A 21,445-nucleotide genomic window follows, 5' to 3' on the forward strand; every position below is an offset into this window, starting at 1 on the left:
CTTTTACGTTATAGCAGTTTAAGAAGAGGACAAAGATTTCTCCGGGTCTGCCTCCGCCTTTGTTCCTACCGTTACCAGACGTCTACACAAACGCAGCCTTTGGTCACCTAAGGGTTGCAGCTGAGCGAGGACAGAGTACAGTTACCAGATGCATTCCAACTCCCTCTTCTAGTTTCTGAATGGTTCAAGAGGTTTCTTTTTAATTCATAAAGGAAGGGTTTCATACTTGGGTTATTTCAAAGAAAAGAAAGTCCCTTGGAGGTGAACTCTTTCCTGCTTGCCTGCAGAGATTCAAGCTATCTATTCTTGTAGCCTCCGGCATTTGAACTCTATGGGCAGGGGGTGTTTGGATGAAACAGCACAGCTCTGGAGAGCCCCTCTGTGTGGTCAGAAAGATTGCTCAACTTCTGGACATCTTGGAGGGGCTTTTCAGAAAGTAGGAGGGAGCCCAGGATTCTGGTGGTGTTTTTCCCCCTATTATATATCATTAATATGTTTTTGAATATAACAAACAACCCGTGCCCTTTTTTGATGAAGCCCCCTCTGCATGTAGAAACTATTCCTTTCCCAGGCACAGTACCGTTGGGAATCCTGGGGAAATAACACTTAATACCTAAGTATCAGGGGAATATTTAATTTCTTCATACCTCAGGGTCATAGACAAAGAAGTCTCGGGGATCTGGATTTGGGAAACTTAAAGAGGGACTTCATACCTTTAAAAAAGTTCACAGATCATCGATTTGGGAGATGAAATGCAAAACAGGGACCGTGTCTTTTGTGTCGCGTTATCCAAATCTAACATACAAATAGCATAACTGTGTTTTCCCCTATTAATGAGCAATCTGTCAATAAACCATAAGTCTATTAATGTGAAATGCAGAAGGGATTAGGAGAATTGTTGCTAAGTAACATGAATTGTATTCTTGGAAACCTTGAAATCTTCAAACTTTTTTATGAAACGGCACAACCTACCAACATAACATGCTCAACTTCGGCAGCCATTAAATAATTTTAGCTATCCCTCTGTGACACTGAGGGGGGAGAAAAAGAAAGAAAAGAAACCTAAAGGATGGGAGAGAAAACAACATTCCTGTGGGACAGAAGAATTTGAACAAAAACAGGAAGGTAGGAATATCTGTGGTGCAAAGAGAAAATATTGGAAAAAAATAAAATTAAAACCAAGAAACTAGAGAACGAGACAGGGTATCATTAGCATTAATGCTTCTCTTCCTCCAAGATCTCAAACTCCAAAACTTCGCCCTGTTATTCCAACCTCCAAGGTCACTCTGCCTGGGCTTGAATTCCCTGTTCTGTGTATAAGCAAGGTGCCCCTTAGCAAGTTGCTTTAGTTCTTTGAGCTCACTCTCCTCATCTGTAAAATGGGCATCATAGTCACTGCCTCGGGACTTTTGCACGGACTGAGCTTGCTCAGGTAGAGTCTCTCAGTAGCATCTGGACTATATGAACGCTCAGAAAATAACAGCCGGCATCTCTGTTCTCAGACCCCGGTCTTTAAGCCCTGCTGCACCTGCTGCTTCCCCTTCCTACAATCTTCCAACCACCCACCACCTCCTGCTGACTTCAGAGTCCTCCTGGACCCCTGCCTCCCCTTTGCCCTTCATATGCAATCAGTGGCCACGTCCTGTTGATTCTACTTCCTCCATTTTTCCTCGCTATCACCTGATCCAGACCTTTGCTAAGTCATTACAAGTGGATGGCATTGCACCATGAGACACCAGTCTGGCAGACTGGGTTCATGCTTGCTGTCTAGGCTCCAGCAAGGTCCTTATCTTCTCCCAGCCTTAGTTGACTCTAACTCTGTGCGAAGGAGATTACTATAGGATTCTCAATATTCAAGTAGCCCTCTTCTGTAAAGTCAGGGTGAACACTCAATTAGTGAATACGGAACCATTGCTCCTGGGGGAAATGTATGGTAAGATTCCCGCGAGCCTCTGGTCACAATGTTTTCACCAACTGATCAATTTATACCTTGTATTAAGTGTGTTTCTGTTTGAAGACCTCTTAGTATCTATTGCTGATTCATTAACCTTGAACTTGGCCCACAGCACTATAACTCATTCCTGAACGAAGCTCATCGAACACATATTTTCTCCATAAGCATGCTGCAGACTTGTTGTGCTCAAGAACACAAGAGAACACTTCAGCACTGTACTTGGGGACCATTTTATTTTTTATTTTTTTATTATTAAATTTTTAATGTTTATTTATATGAGAGAGAGAGGCAGAGCGTGAGCAGGGGAGGGTCAGAGAGAGAGGGAGATGCAGAATCCGAAGGAGGTTCCAGGCTCTGAGCTGTCCGCACAGAGCCCGACGCGGGGCTTGAACTCACGAACCGCGAGGTGTGAGATCACAACCTGAGCTGAAGTCGGACGCTTAACCGACTGAGCCACCCAGGCGCCCCAAACTTGGGGACCATTTTACAGCAGAGTTAACCAACAAAAAGCAAAGCAAAGCAAAACAAAACAAAACAAAACAAAACACCATGAACAACATGAGACTAAATAGACCATGAAAACACCACTTGATTACAGTATGAAGCCAAAACACGAGGCAGAGTCTCACCTTCTTCGATTTTCAGTTGGAAATATACATGTGGGGCAAAATTTCTGTGCTGCTCTGCACATGCCCACGGATGACGGAAAGCATCACGAGTATTGGGGTTACAAATAAATTGAGTGAATAAGCGAATGTGCAAGTACGGAACCCGCGAATGACGCGGATCAAGTCGATTTGCACCTACCTGGCTATTTGCACCTACCTCGCAGGTCTGCTGGGCGGGTCAAAGAAGATGCTCAGAAAGTAATATCTAAAGGAAATGTTCAGCAACCACTAGGCACTCAGCAAGTGAGAGCTTCTTGCTATTAGTATCATCATCATTATTAACCATTGTTTGGTTCGCCACCCGTGCAATAACATTGTAACTGACTGTTGCACTCCCCCTCTCTCCATTCACCCTATCCTTCGCGTATTTCTAAGCTCCAACCATGTCATTCTCTGCTTGATATTCAAGTTCTCTCCAATGAATGTACAACTGGTCGCCTTCTTTCTACCCGCTCCTCTCCTAAAACGGGACTGCTCACCCACCTCAGGTACCATTCTGCTTCCCAATTACTCCAGCTCTCCTCTATTGGGAATTTTCTCCTCCTCCCCATCCGCACTGAAATACACCGGTTCATCCCTCAAGACCTTGGTTAAAAACATTCCCAAAGGCATCTTTAGGGGCACCTGGGTGGCTCAGTCGGTTAAGTGGTTGACTCTTGATTTCAACTAAGGTCCTGATCTCACGGTTATGGGACCGAGCCCCGCATCAGCCTCTGCGCTGACCGTGCAGAACCTGCTTGGGATTCTCTCTCTCCCTCTCTCTCTCTCCCTCTTCCTCCTTCCCTCCCTCTCTCTCCCTCTCTCAAAGTAAATAAACACTAAAAATAAAAACAAAAAACCAGAAAACATTCCCGAAGCCCTCTCTAGCTAGAATTATCTTTTTTTTTTCAACCTCAGTAACCATTTTTTCTGTTCTCATGAAGCTACCAGTTCTGTATCTTATTAAAACTTTTACATACATGATTTATTTCTCTAGATACAATAGATCTGATTCATCTTTTCTTACCCTGCAAAACAGGGTTCTTGGTTCAGTAACCAGTAAGTGCTTACCGATTAAATACAATAACAACGATGACAACAAAAACCCCAAGGTAGTGATTTTTTGCTTTATCAAAAAACAAACAAGAACAAAACAAACAAACAAACAAACAAAACCCACATTCTTCACTTGGGAAGTTCTATATGTGAACAAACCAACTTAAACGAGAGTTCCTAATTTATGTTCCTAATTTATACGAAAGCCAAAGAGAACCAATGTTAATTTTTTCTTGAGGTCTGATGGCTTGTTCCTGATTGTGTATCCTTATAACTTTTCAGGCTCCAGGTCCTTTTTTGGGCAAGTCATGAACCTTAAAATCAGTGCTAAGTAATCCTTATTCTGACATATTCTGAATTGTATCCCGGTTTCAACAGCCTCTTTCTAATAACCCAGACAAGAGAACTCGCCACATGGAGACAACACCACACCCAAACAGCTTGAAGGCTGGGCAGACTCATTTAGCTTGCTGACCCCTTCCTTCCTCTGCCTCTGAAAGGGATCCCATTAGAGGGGGAAATCCGTCCACTAAGGATTCAATGTGTTCTTGTTTGTGCCGAGACAGCACCAGGAGCAGACTCAGGAGGTATGGTCCCGATGCTTGGGGAACCGATCCTTTCCCCTTGGGCATGCAGGCGTATCTTTTTTTTTTTTTTTTTTAAGCAAAAGGACCCAACAGGGTATTTTATGAGTCACTAAATGTGTGCTTCCTTGTCCCTTCCAATATAACTTTTCACTACCATCGTTTTTGTTTGCTTGTTTGTGTTTTAAATCTAGGTATGCCTTGTTTGCATGATTTCCTCACGTTTCCTGTTGGGATGTGCCCTCCTGGAGTGTGCAAATGGTCACCGAAAGGGGCGGTTGTGAGGGGTAAGGGGCGAGAGGAAAGCAGGGAGCACGCCCACTCTTAGCCGCAGACACTGCGAATCACCTGCTCCTCGCCTGTTACCACTTTCTCTTCCGTGCCTTTTCATGCCTGTGACTTTAGAAGAGGTGTCAGTCCCCCTGCGCTTCCCATATTTGTGGGGACATCTCAGCCATCAGCCGGGCCTCGTTTCTCTTCTCTGAAATCAATGATCTCAAACTTAAAAAGAAAGTGCTATGTAGGGGCGCTTGGGTGGCTCAGTCGGTTAAGCGTCCGACTTTGGCTCAGGTCATGATCTTGCCGTTTGTGGGTTTGAGCCCCGCATGGGGCTCTGTGCTGACAGCTCGGAGCCTGGAGCCCTGCTTTGGATTCTGTGTCTCCCTCCCTCTCTGTCCTCCCCCACTCACTCTCTCTCTCTCTCTCTCTCTCTCTCTCTCTCAAAAATAAACATTTAAAAAATTAATTTAAAAAATTAAAAAATTAAGAAAGTGATATGTAAACATCACTTACAAACCATCTGCCTCTTGACTCACAAATTCTGTTTCAGGAGTAAATAAATGTACACGTGTATTTCAGGCAACCGTGTAACTGAATATCACTGTTCATACTGACTGAGAGCAGGGAGGGCTGCAGACTGACTGAAGCGTGCACGATCACTCTGACCACGGCAGGACCCCGGATGGCAGGACCAATCTCCGACTTCCTTTACGAGACAGAACATTGAAAGGAAGTGGGAAATTAGCCAGGGAAATGCCACAGTCCTTCTGACCTCGAAGGAGCTTCTAATTCCAAACAATTAAATCCATTCTGTAAGAACATCTGTCACCACAGAGATGCAACCTTGACAGGGACAGTCTGCTAATTCTTGGACAGAACACCTGGGAGGAAGTCAGAACTCAAGCTCCGTGCTTCCCCTCTTAGTAGAAATACCCCAGGAAGTCAAGCTCCTCTGAACCTTGAGCCACGTCTCCCAGACCACTTTCCCTGATGTCTCTCCATGGAGATTTTGGAGATTGTATTTTCCTTTAGGGATCTAATAAATTTCTAAAACAAGAACATACCTTTTAATGAGCTTTCTTAATTGATAGAGGTTATGGGCTGAATTGTGTGCCCTCCAGATCCACAGGATGAAGCCCTAACCCCCAGTACTGAGGGCACTTTGACGACGGCCCCCCCTCAGAATGGGACTGTATTTAGAGATAAGGTCTATAGGGAGGTAATCAAAGTTAAAGGAGGTCATATGGGCAGAGCCCTAATCTCCTCCGACTGGTGTCTTTATCAGAAGAGGAAGATGGGTTGCCTGGGTGGCTCGGTCAATTAAGCATCCGACTTTAGCTCAGGTCATGAGCTCGTGGTTCCCGGGTTTGAACCCAGCATCGGGCTCTGTGCTGACAGCTCGGGGCCTGGAGCCTGCTTCGGATTCTGTGTCTCCCTCTCTCTCTGCCCCTCCCCTGCTCGTGCTCTATGTCTCTTAAAAATAAATAGAACATTAAAAATTAGAAAAAAAAAAGAGGAAGAGACACCAGGGATGTGCGTGCACGTGGACACATGCACACACACGCACACACACACACACACACACACACACACCTGAGGGCACAGAAAGAAGGCCGCCATATTCAAGCCAAGGAGAGAGGTCTCGGGAGAAACCAAACTGCCACCACCACCACCTTGGAGTTCTGCCTCCAGAGCCATCAGACAATAAGTTTCTGCTGTTGAAGCCTCTCAGTCTGAGCCTTTGTGTTACAGTCACCCTAGCAAATGGATACAGCAGTTATAGGTTATTCATTAGCTATAGATCATTCACAGTGATTTTCTTCTGTACCCCTAAGAAGAAAATCCTGTTTTTAAGTAACATACACGTTCCTTCCTTTTTGTCGATTTTCTTTAATCCTAAATAGTTATTAAAACCTCTTGATAGGCCCAGCTAACATTCAAGTTCTAAACATTGTTGAGGGAATAGTCGAAGGTTCTGGTCATCTCTTCAGTTGTTTTTTTTTTTTTTTTTAATATTTAGTTTTGAGAGAGAGAGAGAGAATGAGCAGGGGAGGGGCAGAGAGAGAGGGAGACACAGAATCTGAAACAGGCTCCAGGCTCTGAGCTGTCAGCACAGAGCCCGATGCGGGGCTCGAACTCACGAACCGCGAGATCATGCCCTGAGCCGAAGTCGGATGCTTAACCGACTGAGCCACCCAGGTGCCCCCCCATTTCTGTTTGTCTTAATTTTAGACTTTTGTGTCGTCTTTGTGGTGGGTTTCTTAAAAGAAGACACTCTACACCATTCTTCACTCTGCCCTTGTCGGGGAGCAGGCGGGATTTTTATTCACTTTGTTGCCTTGAGAGCCCAGGCACCTGGAGCACCTGGAGCACCTTTTATGAAATCCCTCTCTCAGCACCTTCCCTGTAACTGTGGATTCTGAATCCTACAGGAAGCAGAATACCCATGGAATGCAAAAAGAAAGGCCCTTTGACATCGTTAGCCTTTAGATTAATTATATGACTGTTTTGGGACTTTTATAGCATGTGATCGGTGGTTGCTTGATGGGAGACATCAAATCCCCCCCACTGGGAGGCTGCAAGAGAAAATAAAAACAGAGCCCAGAAGGGGCTGCAGGGTCGCAGACTTTGCGCTGTTCCAATTGGAGCGCTGGGGTCATGATCACAACCACCCATCGGCATGAGCTGGCCACGTGGGTAAACACCTTTAGGGGCTCTAAGACCAGCAATTCTGGAGAAAAAATAAAAATGACACAGCATAACTAACAGCAAGCTGAAGTGAGGAAAATCAAGTCGGCCGCACCGGACTCCATCCACGGAAATTGTCCGAGGCTCTCCAGAGACAAGAGCTACCCTGCCTTGGTGGGGCCAGCCCTGGTGTGGTCCCCAGTGGGGTCATCAGGAACAGTGCAATCCCACAGGCAGGGCTCAGGGAGCCTGGGGACAGATATCCATCCCCCCCCCCCCGGTGCTGCCACCCTGCCACCGATGTCCTGTGTGGCTTCAACGAGTTCAATAGACTCTTCTGTGCAAAACGTGGGGACAATGATTCACGAAAAGGAACAGACATGCTAACAGCTTCATTCCAGAACATTCTGAGGATCCCAAACGTTGTTGTAAAGTTGCACAACGTTATTTATTCCCTCCTCTCTGGGATATTCAAAGGAAAACCATGAACTGGTTTCTCAACTGTTTTGTGGTCACTAAAAACATCACAAATCATAGCAATAACAACAGTGGTCACTAAAAGTCACAAATCATAACCATAATAATATCAGGTACAGTTTATTCGATGCTACTGATGCCAAACATCGTGCTATGTGCCGTTTCCTTATGTATCACTTTATTCACTTCCCATACAACCTGTGAGTTAACTACTATTAATATCCGATTTTACAGAGGGGAAAACCGAGGCTTAGAAAGGTCAGGAAGCTTGCCCAAGGTCACTCACTGAATAGGTAGAAGAGTTGGAAACGGAGCCCAAGTCAGTGTGAACACAGAAGGCTTATGCTTTTAAACAAAGTCTCCACATTTCTACGGGGACCAGATTTTCCCCTTCCTATCTGGCCTCTTCTGATCAGCTGTCACATGAGCTACTGAACTGTCCCAGAAGCAGACATCCAAACTTATTATCTTGGTGTCCAAACTGCATTTCCCAGACTGTGCCTCACCCTGAAAGTAACACAAAAATCCTTTGTGCAACCACAAGTCCTGGTTCTTGGGGTGGAAAATGTGGGCACCATGATTTAGGCAGATGACCAAATTTGAGTGAATTACAGAGTGCAAGGCAAGGCACTCAACAGTAAAACTAGTCAGGGCACCGTGTTATCTTCTGTGATCTCAAAGGCACTGGTGGATCATATGGTGTCCAGAGGTCACCCTCATGAATCTCGGTCCTCGGTATATTATGGAAATGTAGAAATGCATCCGTTTTCGAGGGGTGGAAATCTGCATAAAGGCGCTCCGTGTGCTGTCATTAATTATTTAAGCGATGCTTTCTGGAAGGACTGCCAAGGCCTGCAAAGGGGGATCCATGAACTGTTCTCTCGTGCTATGAATATTTGTGATATTACGCTATCTGTATTTCACACATGGGCATTAATCAGAAACCTCACCACATTATCCCGTTTGGCTCTGTGGTCATCATTTAGTTGTGCTAAATGGAATCTTTTCGATCCCCCAATGTGCTGGTGATCTCAAAGAATCACTGAGTGAGGATCGTTTCTTTTTGTGATATCCGAATACTCTCTCATGGCGATCCTTGTGCCCCTCCAAAGAGTTGTTTATATTGGACACGTTTGGCTCATAGAATTCGCCCCAGCCAAGGAGTGAGGTTGCAAAGGGGCGAGAGGCGGCCCAAAACCTGAATATCTCTTCGCGAGACATCATTCTGAACACATGTTCCCTTTGGCTTGAACATCACCGTATTCTGTTTAGAGCACCTCAGTGTGGCCAAAAAAGAACCGCAATTCAAAAGGAACCCCCCCAAAACTGCCGCCTTGCCTATTTCCCGAGTTCTCTAAGAATCCGTGAGAAAAAGAACCCATGGTGGCCATTCTCGTTCATGCCCGGCAAGCTGTGATCCGTTGCCACATTGATTTTTATCCCCACGCCTCAGACCTCAAAATGCCACAGCCTGAAATGGGGTCTAACCAAACCTTTCTTTTTCCTTCTTTTTATTCCCCGGTCCGGTCCGCTTTCTCTTTTGTCATCCACAACTTCTCCCCGGGGCCCACCTCCCCCAGAGTAACAACTGCTCGATGGGATCTTTCCTCTCCTGTCTCTTTAAGTCGGAAACTTCCTGAGGTTCCTAAGTGCTGCCTGCCTCAGCTGGCGCCCAGCAAGTCTCTACCGCAGTGAGATTTGCGAGTGAATCCCCCTGGTCTGAAAAACATCCCTAGCTTCCCATCAGAGTCTTCTGACTTCCAGGCATCCACAGCTCCACCAGTGGGTTCCAAGACATCCCGTGAACCGGCTCCGAAGACTGAAAACCCAAATCAATCCACGCTGGCAGCTCCAAAAGGGAAAACTTCCCTAAACCCAACCACACACACACAAAACCGAACGCAAAACCCAACTGACAAACACACAAAAAGCAATGAAAATTACTTAAGACTCAAAAGCCTACCTTACGGGTGCTCCCAAACTCTTTGCTCACGCAAGTATCCTCCCCTCCGGGTCTGTTTTCTGGCTAATAGCTGTGCTTTCTTGGACTAAGCAACAGTGGGAAGCCTCCGGGTCTGAAATACACATGCTACACACACCCAGGCAAGGCTTTCAGTGCCAGGCGGCTCCTTCGCCTTCCTTCCCGGCCCCGGGCCAGCCCGTGCCAAGTCCCGGACTGCTGACAATCTCCTCCATAACACGGGATGGGGGCTGGAAGGGAGCCCACGGGAGCTGAGGGACCGATCCCACTCACCATGGACCGGGTGGCCACCCGTGTAACCTTAAAACCCTTCCACACCAGGTTTCTCCAGCCTCATCCAGATCCCAGAACAAGTTGGCAGACTCCTCCTGGCTTTCCCTGCTGGCACCCAGGCCACTGCCGGGCGGCGCCCCCCGGGGGGCTGGCAGGACTCTGATGTCTCTTACCTTCACAAAGCCCCAGTTCTTAAAAGTCTGGCTGAAGTCTCCAAGGAGCCAGGCGTTTTCCTTGACATTGGAGGCAACCAGTTTCAGAGGCAGGGAACATTTCGAAATGAAACAGAAAGTAACCCAACCAGACCCCCCGACCTGCACTTGGCCCTCCGCGGCAGCCTCTGGGAGCCTCCGGACCCGGACAGCCAGCCCAGCGGTTTCGGCTTGGAGAAAATTCAGAGAAAACTGCCGCTTGCCAGTCTGGAACTCACGGCCGGAGTTTTTTATGTTTGTTTGTTTGGGTTTTTTTAATTTATTATTTATTTATGATTATTTTCTTTTTTAGTATTTGTTGAGCTTTTTAACATGCAGTTTGTCTCCTTCTGCAGGGAATTACTCAGCGAGCCTGTCACCTGACTCACAGCAGCTCCATTATATAATTCAAACTGTGCTGTTGGGAGTTCGGATCAGAAAACCACAGTCCCCGCCCCTCCCCTCACAGGCCGCCCCCCTCCCCCTCCCCCTCCCCCGGGGGTGACAGGAGAGGCAGGGAGGGAGACCTTGGAAACTCGGCTGACGGTTCTTTTTTGAGACTTCAGGTTGGGCAGAGGGGAGTGCTACATGTTTGCAGTGTATTTGTATTTCCCTTTGGTTTGATACTTTTGGGTAGAGGACCTCCTAAATGCCAATGCCGAGTTAGCAGAGATTGCTTAAGATGTAACATCTTAAGATGTAACTGTAACAGCTTCCTTGATTTTCTTTCAGGGCGGCTCCAGATGAGCCACATCGCTGAATGATAGAGGGCTTAGATCTGTAACACCTGAACCAAGGAGCGCTGAAACCTGGAGTGGTTACTACTTTTGCCACAAATCTTAAGTTCCCTGAAATGTCAAAGGGGTAAATTGGGTTGAGGGGTCATCAGCCAACTCCCCTCTCCCCACCTGACCTTGATCACCATAAGCCCTCCCCCAGCCTCCTCAGATAAGCCTAACACCCCACCGAAAGCCACATGCTTGCTATACAAATACCTTTTATTTTTTTAATGAATTTTTTTTCAACGTTTATTTATTTTTGGGACAGAGAGAGACAGAGCATGAACGGGGGAGGGGCAGAGAGAGAGGGAGACACAGAATCGGAAACAGGCTCCAGGCTCTGAGCCATCAGCCCAGAGCCCGACGGGGGTCGAACCCCCGGACCGCGAGATCGTGGACTGCGCCACCCAGGCGCCCCTACAAATACCTTTTAAAAGCCCACTCTCTCACCCCCTACTTTCCACCAAACTGAAACCCTGAAGGCAAACCTCCCTGGATATTTTGAAGCCAGCACTGTCTGGGGCGAAGGTGGTAAGAATCATCCCAGTCTGTTCCAATTTCCCTTTCTCGGCATCCGTCGTTTCTGTGATATTCATGGAGGGGGCAGCACGTTAGACCATAGAACTGACCCACGAATGAGAGGCTCCTGGAGAAACGCGGACGGTGTGAAAAGAGCGGAACACTGAAAGCATCATGAAACATGATCATCCAACATAAAAAAACTGCAACCTGTTTGCTTTGTCCATATCAAAGCCAGGCTGAGCTGTAGGAGGAGGGGGCTGGGCTCTGGGTTCCCGGTCTTCTCCCAGCCAGTGGAGGCTTGTTGCTGAATGTGGGAGGTACCTGAAAAGGACTGTTAAAGTCTACCGGAACAAATACTAACCCTGATCACCCTCTTTTGGTCTGTCCTACTCTGACCTCCTGGCTCCCTTCTGCACCCGGCCTAGAGCCCCCAGAGGAAACTACCCTGCCGTTCCTTTCTACCTCCAGCGTTGGCAGTAACATTAGATACCATTACTATATAAAGCTGTGCTGACACGAGACTGATACTGTGTCCTAAGAATAGCTTCCAAAGTCCGTTGTAAGCGTCTATCCACATATCTCTCTGAAGTGGGCACGGGATCATTATTTTTATTTTTATGTTTATTTATTTTTGAGAGAGAGGGAGAGACAGAGCGTGAGCAGGGGGAGGGGCAGAGAGAGAGGGAGACCCAGTATCCGAAGGAGGGTTCATTCAGGCTCTGAGCCATCAGCAACAGAGCCCGACGCGGGGCTCGAACCCACGGACCGTGGGATCATGACCTGAGCCGAAGTCGGACGTTCAGCCGACTGAGCGTCCCCAGGCGCCCCGGGATCATTTTTACTCTCTTTATACAGACCCAAAAAAGCCAGTGATACAGGCAGGGATTACAGGCCAGCCTTCCGACTCTCCATGCATGGTTTTGCAAAGACCCAGACACGTGAAAAAAAATATAAATGTGTAAACCCCAGTGACAGACTGATGTCTGTTTACTTCAGCCCCTCTAGGTATCGTAAATATAATTAATGTTGCCACAATTGCTAAGGTAACTACACGGTAAGTGAATAGGAAGCATCAGGTGATGAGACCCTCCTCAGTAATGGGGAGAAAAGCAATAATACAAAATATACCCTTGGTCTGTATATAGTCATTAAATATTGATGCCACAAAAATTGAATTTCCCAGACCCGCACTGGTCAATGGAAATATAAGGGGAGCCACATATGTGATTTAGAACGGTCTAGGGGTGCCTGGGTGGCTCAGTCAGTTAAGCGTCAGACTTCGGCTGGTGAAATTGAGGCCCGTTCCGTGTTGTCAGCATAGAGCCCGCTTTGGATTCTCTGTCTCCCTCTCTTTGCTCCTCCCCTGCTCTCTCTCTCTCTCTCTCTCCTCTCTCTCTCTCTCTCTCTCTCTCTCTCTCTCTCTCTCTCTAATATAAACATTTTAAAAACATAAAATGAAATAAAGTTGTCTAGTTGTTGCATTAAAAGACTGGTGAGGGGCACCTGGGTGGCTCAGTCAGCGGAGCCTCCAACTCTCGATTTTGGCTCAAGTCATGATCTCATGCTTTTTGGGTTCGAGTCCTGCAACAGGCTCCATGCTGACAGTGAAGAGCGGGCTTGGGACCCTCTGTCTCCCTCCCCCTGTGCCCCTCCCCCACTCATACTCTCTCAGAAATAAACGTTTAAAAACCTATCCTTTAAAAAACTTAGAACTGGGGCGCCTGGGTGGCTCAGTCGGTTAAGCGGCCGACTTCGGCTCAGGTCATGATCTCACAGTCCGTGAGTTCGAGCCCCGTGTCGGGCTCTGTGCTGACAGCTCAGAGCCTGAAGCCTGTTTCAGGTTCTGTGTCTCCCTCTCTCTCTGACCCTCCCCCATTCATGCTCTGTCTCTCCCTGTCTCAAAAATAAATAAAACGTTAAAAAAAAATAAAAAAAAAACTTAGAACTACAATTAAATGGCTGGTGAAATTAATTTTGGCAGTATGTTTATTTCATTTAATCCAATATATCCAAAATGTCATTTCAACATGTAGTCAATGTAAAATTAGTCACAAATTATTTTTTATTCTTTTCTTCATACTCAATCTCTGAAACCTGGTATGAATTATACGTATGCAACACCTACATCACATCTCTGCTGGGGGGTAGTAGCCACATTTCAGGTTCTCAAAGCCACATGTGGCCAGTGGCTACATTGGATGGTGTCACCTGAGAACCTCTTTGGTCACTCGGGGCTTGGAATTTGTTCTTCTGAGGACGCATTTGCTTATCCCTACTTGAAACGTTTAGAAAGAGGGGCGCCTGGGTGGCACAGTCGGTTAAGCGTCCGACTTCAGCCAGGTCACGATCTCGCGGTCCGCGAGTTCGAGCCCCGCGTCAGGCTCTGGGCTGATGGCTCAGAGCCTGGAGCCTGTTTCCGATTCTGTGTCTCCCTCTCTCTCTGCCCCTCCCCCGTTCATGCTCTGTCTCTCTCTGTCCCAAAAATAAATAAACGTTGAAAAAAAAATTAAGAAACGTTTAGAAAGATAAATTACATTCATTTGGTGCTGGCCTTACGGCATAAGTCAAGTGGCGTTCTCTTGGATGGAGCGAGAAAAGACCAAATGAGCTCGGAACTGAAATGGTTTGAAAGGTTCAGCTTCTTTCATGCCACCAGAGGATAGCAAAGATTAAGAAATAAATCTCAGGTTTATGAAACATTCCTTCACTGGGTAGCTCCAGTTGCCCGAGTTAGGAACCTCAGAATCATGTTTGCAGTTTTGTGTGTGTGTTGTTTTTTCTTTTAACGTTTATATATTGAGAGACACACAGCGTCAGCAGGGGAGGGGCAGAGAGAGGGGGAGACACAGAACCCGAAGCAAGCTCCAGGCTCCGGGCCTTCAGCACGGAGCCCGACGCGGGGCTCGAACTCACAAACCGCGAGATCGTGACCCCCAGCGAAGCCCGTCGCCCAACCAACTGAGCCACCCAGGCGCCCCTCGTGTTTGCACTTTCTACGTCTCCCTCTGCTCCTTGGAACCCCTCCAACAGATCACTCGGTCTTACCGGGTCTCCCTGTCACCTCTTCTGCAGTTCCGGGACCTCTGCTCTATCCCAGATGATCCCAGGAACCCCGGCCTGGGCTCCCTGCCTCCCCTCTCCAGCCATTCATGTTGACTTTCTATCCTGCCTTCAGTGTGAGTACACGGCGAAAGCAGACATTTAACCCCGTCGCGTCTCAGCTGTAAACCTTTCAGAGCAAGCTGACCCCTTTCAAATAAGATCCATAGGCAATCATAAACTGGCCTTCAGGGAACTCTCTGGCCCATCTCCTGGCTACACTTTCTTTGATTTTTGCCTTGGTCTACATTCATGATTTCCATGACAACCTGCCTCTGGTTAGTCTGTTCCCTCTGCCTGGAACGTCCTTTCTGAAAATGCCTGCCTCTTCGCAGGCAGAAAGATCCTGTGAGCCTAGCTGCAGTATTTACCGTAGGGTTTCTTAACCCTGTAGTCCAAATTAACAGCCCCCTCACCTAGGTCGTCTATACCACGCTTACAAATAGATGTCCATACCATTTATCACAATTCTGTTGTAATTACATGACACGCTGGACAGGCATTTCCTTAAGGGGGGGAACCACATGATGCTTGCCTTTGATTTCACTTTGGGATATAGTAGCATCTCAATAAATGCCTGGGGCATTCCAATACCCTTCCCTTTCCATCCACCTCTGCCCCCCACTTCTAATTGTCTAACCGCTTGGTATATCGTCACGTCATCGCCACCACCATCATCATTGCACAGGAGGAGCCAAGATTTATTAGTACCACTAAGTACCCTACACCGTAGTAAGCATTTTACAGACATTTCATTTAATTTCAACGAGAAAGCTGCACGATAGGGACTTCTCAATTTTTCAAAACTGTGGCACCTTGAATAGCATTTCCAGTCTTTCAACAGGTGTTTTAAGGTATTCTTTTTCCCCCCAAGTTTTTACTTAAATTCCAGTTAGTTAACATAGAGTGTAATATTAGTTTCAGGTGTAAAATTTAGGGCTTCAACACTTACATACAGCCCTCGGTGCTCATCACAAGTGCCCTCCTTAACACCCATTGCCTATTTAACCCATCCCTCCCCCCCCCCCCCGCCCCCCGCCCCGTTCCACCTCCTGTCTGGTAACCATCAGTTTGTTCTCTATGGTTAAGAGCTTGTGGAGCGCCCGGGTGGCTCAGTTGGTTAAGTGCCCAACTTCGGCTCGGGTCATGATCTCATGGCTCATGAGTTCAAGTCCCGCGTCGGGCTCTGTGCTGACAGCTTGGAGCCTGCTTCTGTGTCTCCCTCTCTCTCTGCCCCTAACCCATGTGCATTTTGTCTCTGTCTCTCTCAAAAATAAATAAACATCAAAAAAAATTTTAGAAAAAAAAGTTTGTTTTATGGTGTGCCTCTCTCTTTTTGACACCCTATGTTCATTTGCTTTGTAATCTTAAATTCCACATTTGAGTGAAATCATATGATATTTGTCTTTCTTTGACTGACTCATGTCACTTAGCATGAGCAACACTCTCTAGCTCCATCCATGTTGCCGCAAATGGCAAGATTTCATTCTTTTTTATGGCAGAATAATATACCGGTGTGTGTGTGTGTGTGTGTGTGTGTGTGTGTGTGTGTGTGTGTGTATGTATGTGTGTGTGTGTGTGTGTGTGTATATATATATATATATATATATATATATATATATACCGCATCTTCTTTATCCATTCATCAGTCGATGGACATTTGGGCCCTTTCCATAATTTGGTTATTGTTGATAATGCTGCTATAAATATCAGGGTGCATGTAACATTTTAGGGTCATTCTTGTAAACACCACTTATGAAAAGTTGATGTGCGGTTATGCCCCTAAAGAATGCAGGATCACATACTCGCTTGTTAACTCATTTGTTAACAGGCTATGCATGTATCTTGTGTTTTTTTAAGTGTCTTCATTTATTTTTGTGAGGGGGGGGGAGAAAGTCGAAAGCAGGCTCTGAACTGTCAGCACAGAGCCCAATGTGGGGCTGGAACTCACAAACCGTGAGATCATGACGTGAGCCAAAGTCAGACACTTAACCGACTGAGCCACCCAGGTGCCCCTAAAGCTTCCGATTCTTCATGGGCTGGGAAAACAGAAAGCCTACCTTAATGGTATTTTGTACAGAACACGAATATAGTAGCTTTCAGGAAGGGTTGAGAAACCCGGCCACACGGACATGCCTGGATGGGATGCTGAGTTTTGTTGCTCAGAATCATTTTTGGCTCTACTTTTGGCTTTCCAGTCATTTCCACGTAGTTCAGTTTAGTGGGGCTTTAAAAAGCGGAAGCACCAGCACCAGGGGGTGGTGAGGATTGGAGCCACAGAGCCACGGAATTCGTTGCTGGTGGGGATACAAAGCATTGCAACCCTTTCGGGAGACAGGTAGGGGGTTTCTTACCAAATAAACTCTTGACAGATGGATCGAAAGCTTTTGTTTCCACCAAAACCTGCACTTGGATGTTTACAGCAGGTGTATTCACAACTGCCAGAATTTAAAAGCCACCAAGATGTCCTTTGGGAAGTGCGCGGATAAGCCAACTTGGTACGTCCAGACAACAGACAGTTCTATTTAGCCCTAAGAAGTGAGCTCTGAAACCACGAAAAGAAACGGAGGAAACTTACACGTCTCTTTACTAAGTCAAAGAAGCCAACCTGAAAAGGCTCTATCCTGCAGGAGTCCAACTCTATGACGGTTTGGAAAGGGTAAAACATGCAGAGAGTAAAAAAACGTCAGTAGTTGTCAGGGGCTGGGGAGGTGTGTGTGTGTGTGTGTGTGTGTGTGTGTGTGTGTGTGTGTGTGACAGAATAGATGTCACACAGATGGAGCACAGAGAGATTTTTAGGGCAGTGAAACTAGTCTGTGTAATACTCTAATGGTGGATACATGTTATCATACATTTGTCCACCACGGGGAGTGAACCCTTATGTGAACTGGGGCTTTGGGTGATACTGATGAGTCAATGTAGCTATTGTAGTAACAGGTCAGTGGTGATGCATCCCTTGAAACACATGGAACTAACCCTCTGGTGCCCGATGCCGATAAGGAGGAGGGCTGTGGGTGTCGGGTGTGGGGCATATATGGGAACTCTCTGTACTTTCTGCTCAGTTTTGCTGTGAACCTAAAACTGCTCTGAAAAAAATCAAGTCTAACTGAAAAAGAAACGTGGAGGGACCAGAGAATGGCTTGCTCACGGGTGCCCAGGGGGTTCCGGTGCGATGGACTGGTTCCCCATTCCATTGTCAGCTGCTCAGGCTTATTCATTGTTCTCTCTACTTTGTTTCCACGGCATCCCTAAATAAATGGCGGCGCATGTGGTCAGGGATTAATAAATTCTCGTTTAAGTGAAATGAAGAGAAAATACACTTAATGCTTCAAATAATAAATACATATTTCCACCCACATAAACAGCATAATAGCCTGAGTGTCACCAGAAAAGCTATTACTGATGCAGTTTCTGGGGACTCTGGAGCCTGGGACAGCCTGAGACTTGGAGGAGGGTTGTGCTAGGATGCCTGGCCCGGGGCTGGAAGACAGACGGAGTGTTGCAAAAATTTAACTCGCTCTTGGACTCAATCCCGGCAGTGTTCTCCATGCCCCCAGGGGTCGGCCCTTGCCACCGCCTGTTGGATTTACAACACACTGCACAGAGTAGGGCTGCCTCTGCAGGGTAAGGTACTGTGAGCCTCAGTTTCCTTATCTGTAAAAAGCAGCCGTGGATACTGGGGGTTGTTGTGGGCGCTACAGGAGATCATGTCCATGATCGGCTAATGACTGTGTCAATTAACGGAAATGTTTATTCTTTTAAAAAAAATTTTTTTAATGTTTATTTATTTTTGAGAGAGAGAGACAGAGTATGAGTGGGAGAGGGGCAGAGAGAGAGAGAGGGAGACACAGAAACTGAAGCAGGCTCCAGACTCCGAGCTGTCAGCACAGAGCGTGACGTGGGGCTCGAACTCACGAACCATGAGATCGTGACCTACCTCGCTTACCTTCCTTCTACTCAACTTGCTGTTGGCACGCATTCAGGCAACGGCCAGATTGACCTCCCCAACCTCTGCTGCCTCCCTTCCTTCTTTCCTTTTCCATCTCTCTTTCCTTTCTTCTTCGTTTCCTTCATCCTCCCCCCCCCCGCCTCCCTTTTTCTCCCCCCACGCTTTCCGTTTCTCATTTTTGTTCACACGAGTTTAACGTTTAATCGGATTATTTGTTTCTTTTAGGGGTGTTGAGTTGTAGCTCGTCATGACGAGCCCCGGAGGATGTGTGGAAGGTGTTGAATCACGTTCCTGTACACCTGAAACCAACAGAGCCCTGAATGTTAACTACTAGAATGAAAATAGAACAAATAAAGAGACATGATGACCAAAAATAATAGTAATAATAATAATAATAATAATAATAATAATAATAAAAACACAAAATGAGTTGATTTTATCCCTTGCTATTCTTGGCCAGCTGACTAAGACACTTTGTATCGAGATCTTCCTGCCAAAGCCATATTAAGCTCCCCAGGTTGCTAAACTTAGACCAGCCTGTTTCTGCCCTCTCTTAGAAGGCCTGCCCTACCATAAACAAGAAAGGTATGAGGTCAAAGGATTCTTGTTCAGAGCAAAGGGGGCTGCTTCCCACGGAGCTTCCCAGAAGGAAGGCAGAGCCTGACAGGAAAAAGATCTGAGGCCTCTGGCAAAATCTATCACCGAGCGGTTAATACCTCACTCTCTGCCAAGTCAATGCGACCGTCCATCTCCCAAGCCATTTTTCAAATTGCCTTCTGGCCAGCTCAGCACAATGTCTGTATGAGAGACAACAGAGAAAGGGCAGTTTCCCAGAGGGCAGGTGGTCGTGTTGTTTCCTTTAATTCTCTCCAAAGCACCCAGTGGACGTTATAAAAGGGGCTGAGACCCAAGAAAGACACAGGAAGGGGGAGGAGATACACCATCGAACGGGGCAAACGAATGAGGTTTTAAAAGGTGGACTGCCCAGGAGGGAGACACCTGGGATTGAATTCGGGTTCGGCTACCTGCTCCCCGGGAACAACCTAGTTAGCCTCTGTTTCTTCACGTGTGTGACGCTGAGACTAATACATCGGGGGCAAGTCGTGCGTGATGGGTGTAAAAGCATCTGTCAGGTGGCCCGGGGAACAGCAGCTGCTGAATGACGTTGGCCAGGTATGTGTGTGAGTTTCCATTTCCTCAGGTCTAAAATGGAAAGAGATTACAACGCCCCCCAGCCCCCTGTATGAAGTTCCTTGGCGTCAGCTAAGTGAGGCCTCCGGCACGTGTGTCTTCCCTCTTAGCCCGTCCCCACCCATCCCCAAGCCTTCACCTTGCGGCTAACACTTTCCAAAGTTGGACACAGCTGTATTTCCCATGCCACCTACTCTTTAGAACCTTCCCACTTCCTGGCCCCGGAGGGTGGAGTCTCCTTCCTCTTCCTGAGAATCTGAGTCAGGGGCGGCTTGGAGCCCTCTTGCCATCAGCATGGCAGAAGTAATTCTGTGGGACCAGAGAGACTAGGCTACGGTTACCTTACTAGTTAGAATATTTACTCTCGAAGCAGACAGCTGGCAAGTAAGCAATTCACCTCACTGCGCCTGCCATCCTAGGAGGAAGCCCAACGTGGCCCGAGTGGAGACGCCGTAGAGAGAGTTCTCAGATGCTCGAACCCCATCCCCTCATAGTCACTGTCTGACCGCAACCTCACCAGGGACTAGAGCCAGAATCACCCAGCAGAGCCCTTCCTGAATTCCTGACCCATGTCAGTGAAATGGAGGTGTTGAAAACACAACAAAACCTAATTGGAAAACAAATATGGCCTCCATGACAGTCTCCTAAAGCACGGAAACGTAGGCTTCAGAGCTCAGGCCCTGAAGTCGGGGAGGACCAGGGTTTAAAGTGACCTTATCATTTAGCTGTGTGACCTTCACGGAACCCACGTGGCTAAAAAGGTGATAAAAATAATGACCGGGTTGCAGGATTATCGTCAGGATAAATGAGGTTCCGTTAAGTACTTAGCATCAAGACTGACACGGAGTAGACGCATCTCAGATACTGTTTGTCACCAACACCGACCCCAACACCATCACCAGAAACCCGATCCCAACCGTTATGATGGCGTTTGCTCCCAAGGCCTTAAGAGCCGGCTGGAGTACACCCCTTTCTTTTTATAGTCACACTTTCTTCCGTTTAGACACGTTCCCTTCAACCCATAGTTTGTAGAGCTACACTTTAAGCCTTTATGCTAATGTCACAGTCCTAAGGAGTTGTTTCAAACGATTCAGTCAATCAGCTCTCACTTTACCCTCAATGTTCTCAACTGTCACAATTATTGTTGCCACTAATGGCCAAATATCCTGGAGCAAGAGATCTATTTTGACTAAGGATGCAGAACTATCTATCCCTAAGACTGCTGAGCCATTGAGCTCGGGCTCTGAGCACCTACAATGAGCCAACAGAAGAAGAAAAAAATTAAGGCTCAAAACGAGAAAGTATACTGAAAACAGCATGAGAATTTGTTCAGTAACTCCCATATTCCTATATTCATCTGGTCATTTAACAAATAGTTATTAACAGCTTGCTATATGCCAGACTCTGGACACACAAACATATAAACAAAGCGGACGTAATTTCTGTCGTCATAAAGTTTCCAGACGGGTGGAAAGTAACTGGCTTTGTCATTAAATAGCTTAGAGTTTGAATCTGACTCTGTCACTTGCTACATGTTTAATCTGCTTAAACTTTTTCAGAGCCTCATCCTTTCCTTAGGGCCATCGTGAGGGTTGAATGAATTAACGTAAGGATAGTGCGCACCATGGCTCCTGGCAATGTGCATGTATGTCTGTTTTCCTAAACGTCATACAACAGGTAGGCTCTAGAATCAGGATATAAACCCCGGTGTGTGTGGCTCCCAGGTCTGTGCTTTTAAAGGAATTTTCTAGAGGTGCGGCTCAGGTGATGATCTC

The 21,445-nt window shown here is 46.8% G+C and overlaps 1 protein-coding gene across 8 annotated transcripts in view; it reads right to left on the reverse strand.

Moving 5' to 3' along the window:
• PHACTR1 (phosphatase and actin regulator 1) overlaps positions 1-21,445 on the reverse strand; it is a 572,878-nt gene that overhangs the window by 309,695 nt on the left and 241,738 nt on the right. The window contains exon 1 of one of the 8 annotated variants that reach the window (XM_011282188.4): positions 10,113-10,375. The exons of 6 other annotated variants lie outside the window; for them this stretch is intronic. The gene's annotated coding sequence lies outside the window, so the exon portion shown is untranslated. Of the gene's footprint in view, positions 1-9,648; positions 10,007-10,112; positions 10,376-21,445 lie in introns of those variants that run through there. One more of the 8 variants, XM_011282187.4, reaches the window with a different exon arrangement.

The sequence above is a fragment of the Felis catus genome, chromosome B2, assembly GCF_018350175.1.
Source record: "Felis catus isolate Fca126 chromosome B2, F.catus_Fca126_mat1.0, whole genome shotgun sequence".
Lineage (NCBI taxonomy): Eukaryota > Metazoa > Chordata > Mammalia > Carnivora > Felidae > Felis > Felis catus.